At 43.3% G+C, this 4,886-nt stretch overlaps 1 pseudogene; it reads right to left on the bottom strand.

The window, feature by feature from the left end:
* Nucleotides 1–2,331: 2,331 nt before the first annotated feature.
* Nucleotides 2,332–2,596, bottom strand: LOC110546646 (large ribosomal subunit protein eL39-like; annotated as a pseudogene).
* Nucleotides 2,597–4,886: the final 2,290 nt, after the last annotated feature.

Here is a 4,886-nt window from a genome sequence, read left to right as displayed (position 1 = left end):
TTCTTCAGCCGAACGTCATTGATTCAATCTGGCTCAGAGTGCTGGCGAGGGAGACTGCACAGGAGGCATGAAGGAAAAAGCATGTTTGGATGATTTGGGGGCTGATGGGCCAGTGTGCAGGTTGAATGTTAAAGGAGACACTTACTTTGGCCTGCCATCCGTTTCCACTGGTCTCTGCTTTGGAAGGACTTAAGCTGAACTGGTCATCTGCCAAATAATTAATGTCCTTTGGATACCAGTAACATACAGCGCCCTGGCATCAGGAGGCAAGTGTAGAGAAGATGCATTGTCCTCTCAGTTACAACCGAGGGGCTACAGAGTGTATTTAAAGGAGCACCCTGTTTTCCCATTGGCTGAAAGGAGATGATCAAGAGTCTGAGGCCATTCTGGGTATAATGACGTCATGCCTCAAACCAAAACACAAACTAACAAACAAATAAAAAGGACAAAGTAACCACAAAGCAAAGGTGGCTTAAATCAAATTTGGGCAGACATGTGAATATATGTCCATAGGCATGGAAAACAAATGCAAAGATATCTGAAGGGGAGAGTATGACAATCTTTCTGCCCCAGCATGGCTCAAGTTCATCAGAGGTTTAGAGAGAGAGAGAGAGAGAGAGAGAGAGAGTGAACCAATAGGTCTGCGTTCTGAGGCTTCTTCTTGCCAGGCTGTGGGGCTGAGCCATCTTCCTAACTCAAGATCTGTCTCTATCAGATGCCAAGCACCAAAGCCTCTGGGGCAGACTCAGATAAAGCATTTGAAGGGCCAAGGAATCAGGTTATGGACTCCTGATTGGGGTTCCCAATGGCTAATTAACTGCTCGTAAGGAGAGAGATTTCTAATTAGGACATGCTGACTGACTGCTATGTTCTAGATTGAAGTTAACTCGTGAACAGGCCTCATTGTTATGTTCACAGCCAAACCCATTAGGGTTACACGCTGAGTCTCCCAAGCTTAGGCGTGTCCTTCTCGCCAAGGGCCTTTCTGATCAACAGCTCTGACAAGCAGAAGCAATCATCGCTCAGATTCGGCTTGTCCTCTTATCTCCAAAGACACTGGCTGAGGTTCAGCCGTTATCAGGAACTCCCTTGTGATGCGTTGCAGCCCTCCTGAGGCTCAGTGTAACCCTTTCTCTTCCCCTAGTTCAGTGGTTCTCAACCTTCCTAACGCTGTGACCCTTTGACACAATTCCTCATGTTGTGGTGACCCCCCCAACCATAAAATTATTCTTGTTGCTACTTCATAGCTGTAATTTTGCTACTGTTAGGAATCGTAATGGAAATATCTGTGTTTTCCGATGGCCTTAGGTGACCTTTGTTTGGGGTCATGACCCACAGTTTGAGAACAGCTGTGCTAGTATCTCTCTGATGGGGAGAGTTTCCTAAAAATAAGTGGGACCTTGTCACTCCCCTGCATAAAACCTTCTGAGGCTCTCCGTGACCTACCGAATAAGATCCAACCTCTTTAGCTGATTTTTGGTTATGGTGCTGAAGACTGAACTCAGTACACGCTAGACAAATATTTTACCAGTGACGGATACCCCAGTTTCTCCTTAGCTGACCTTCACACAACCTTCTACTCCAACCTTTAGTGTTCGTGTGCAGTTGCCCAAATCCTCTGACCCGGTGTCTTCCTCTGCTCATTGGTAAAGGAGCTCTTTTTGCTTCGGTTTCCTGGCACACACCACACCACCGCGCCTTAGGCCGAGCCCTCCTTCACGCCCCGCTCTCTGCAGTGCAGAACTTGGCGCTTGGGAGTAAGTTTGTGTGCACACTCAGGGACGGTAGCTAATTGTGTTGTGTGGCTGAAGGCTGTCAGACACAGTACCAGGTCTCCAAGGAAATAATTTGATCTTCTAAGGAATCATGCACCTTCCTTTAATTGTATGTAGTTCCCGCACGATATTTAAAAGTATCCATACTAAAAAAAAAAAAAAAAAAGTATCCATACTAAAAAAAAAATATTCACCTAATTTTCTTTTTCTTTCTCTCTCTCTTTCTGTTTAACTCACTTAATTTTCAGATGGAGCTGATTATCCTGATTCTGCTTGCTAAATCTAGCAAGCCTGGCCACACAGAGATCCCGCTGTTGACAGGTCAACTCCATGTCCCTGGCCAAGTGTCATAGACAAGTCTTAAAGATATCCAGGTGAGCAGCTGGACTCCAGGGCTAACACCAACTTCCTGATGATTTCGTGCTTCTTGGATAGGGGGAAGACAAAAGAGAAAAGGTTGGATTCTGCTGCTTAAAGAAAATTGGGAAAATTTTACCGAAAAAAAATTTTTTTTGAAACGTTCTACATTTTATTATGGGACAAACTCCACCCCCAGTTTAGACAAAACCAAAATTCCATCTGGTAGGATTGACTGATGATCACAGGACCCAGTGGATGATGATCATAACTCTGTGTAAACCTTCAGTCTTGCCATTGTGCGAATCCTTACAGACCCAGCTTTGTTCTCCTCCAGTGTCTTCTCTTGGAGTTGTACCTGACTTTGTTACGAGTTTTTATTCGAATCCATTGAGGAATAGGATGATTCTGCTTTTGTTTCTTGGCCAGGAATCGCTGATTCGGAAAGTCTTGTAAGAAGACATAGCAAGAAGCCGAGTTAGGCATAAGGCTCATGATGGAGGAGGAAAGGCGAAAAGAAAGGCGGGCCAGAAGCAAATTTTTTTTTTTTAAAGCTGGGCTATTTTAACAGGACACAGGAATCCCATTCCCTATGCCTAGCAATGTTTGGGAAGTCAAAAACAGTTCAAAAGTAAGGATTGGAAGGAGTGAGAGCAGGGCAGAGCCAAAAGTTCTGTGTAGCAGACAGACACAAGGACAGCAACGGCAGTGAACTGAAAGGGATTACTGTGCGCATCTGCCATCATACCCTAGAGTCGCCCCCATTAAATCACCCTGTGACCCTGTAGAGCAGGTGAACATTGCTACAGGCTGGACAATTTCACTTCCCATTTTGGGGCCATGTTGGTTCCAACTCCTATTCTACCTGCTTCCCCAAAACAGGAAGCTGACTGCAGAGGGGATCTGTTGGAAGATCTACCTCAAATTGCCAGGTTTCTGCACAGGATTTGGGCTCGGCCCCTTTGCTTCCTGGGAAGCGTGCTTTGCCTGTCGGGGACTCTCAGATTTCTGCTTTTGCCTCAGTCTTGTGGCCATAAAACTGCCTTGACTGAAAGTTTGTTTTAAAAGCTTATGACTCTGGCTCATAAAGAGATGTTTGAAGAGGGGGAAGGGAATAAGGCATGTGCGAGTCTGTACGAGTTTGGTACAGCTGCCCTCCCCCAACTTCCTTTAGTGGAGCCCATGGTGGGAGCCATTCAGTAAGCCAGCAACTTGGGTAACAGCCCTTAAATTGACATTGTTTGGGAATGAATGGATCCAATTGGCTTTAAACGTTTTGTTCCCCCACATAATTCCTATTTTAGGCAGATTGGTTACTATAGAGACTAGAGCTGCCTTCATTCTGGATGGTCAAGAGACGACAAGCTTTCTAACGTCCAGAGCAAAGGTCTAAGGTCCAAGGTCCTGGACTCAGCCCAACCCGGCGTCACTGTGGACCTGATCACAGTGCACCTCAGTGTTGCAGTTCTCCTGTGGCTAACAGGAGTGAAAATATGTTTGCTGGAGGCTCTCGGAGAGAGATATTTATTTGTTTTGTTGTTGGTGTTGAGTGAAAAGGAAGGGCCAGGGATGGAGGGAGGGTGATTTAAACACAAAGCAAATTAAAAGCAAGTGAACTTGGAAGGCTGTTGATGACCTGCTAAAGACACCAGTTGCGAAATGCAAGTGAGCACTCATCATGGCATTGCCCCTGGGGCAGAGACTCGGGCAATCCTGGCTTGGAGTGCTTTATTTTTAACGTGTGTATGAAGGCATGCACACCAAACCTTAAGTTCCTAAAGGTAATAGTTAAAGGCTGCAATGAACAAAATGATTAATTTACAAGTTGTTCGTCCTGTCCTCCAGAAGAATTTATTTTATTTACTATTAATTCTCTCTCTCTCTCCATATATATATATATATATATATATATATATATATATATATATTTAAAGATCCTTTTAAAAATGAGTGTATTAATTGGAGAAAGTAATGAGTTTCATGCAGATAATGTGCTTCATCCTCCTTGTTGCTTTTTTATCTCCTCCTTCCCCCTTTCCTTTCTACCTTCTTAATAATCTACCTTTTACTTTCACGCCTCTCCACCATAAAGTCCCCGAATGAGAGAAAACATAAGATGCATTGGGCTAGTTCTAACTACTTTCCTACCTTTTGTACATCTTTAGGGCTCAATAAAACTTTATTGTGATTTTTAGGCCTCAAACTAATAAGCTAATGTGAAAGAGCGCCTATAGAGTCATTACTTAGCTTCAATAGCTATCACTATTTGAGCTCTTATTTTATCTCATTCACTTTTTTTATTCTTTTACTGCTTATATAGCAGTAGCTGTGCCTCTCCAACACACACAGTCATTAGCACAACAACAGAATCTAATGCAAATTCAATTTTCATAGCTTTTCCTCAGGGACATCCCTTTCAACAGTTGGTTTGTCCAACCAGGATTCAGTAATGTCTCACAGATTATGGTTGTTTAATATGCCTATAAATTGTTTTAAATCAATAATACATTTCATTTCTCCTCCTTGTCATTTATTTAGGAACAAAAATCAAAGATCTCAAGAACAAGCTCATGTAGTGAACATCATTTATTTTCAAATTGCACACAGTTGCTCCACACGTGAGTGTTGGGGATTGTGTATCATCTGCATTACCACTATCACTATCATCATCACCATCATTATCACCACCATCATCACCATCATTGCATCAACACCACATCACCACCATTATTACCATCATCCCATCACTACCAT

Source organism: Meriones unguiculatus, chromosome 6, assembly GCF_030254825.1.
Source record: "Meriones unguiculatus strain TT.TT164.6M chromosome 6, Bangor_MerUng_6.1, whole genome shotgun sequence".
Taxonomy (NCBI): Eukaryota; Metazoa; Chordata; class Mammalia; order Rodentia; family Muridae; genus Meriones; species Meriones unguiculatus.
Note: the sequence above shows the minus strand (reverse complement) of the source record. Positions and strands in the feature narration are given on the sequence as shown.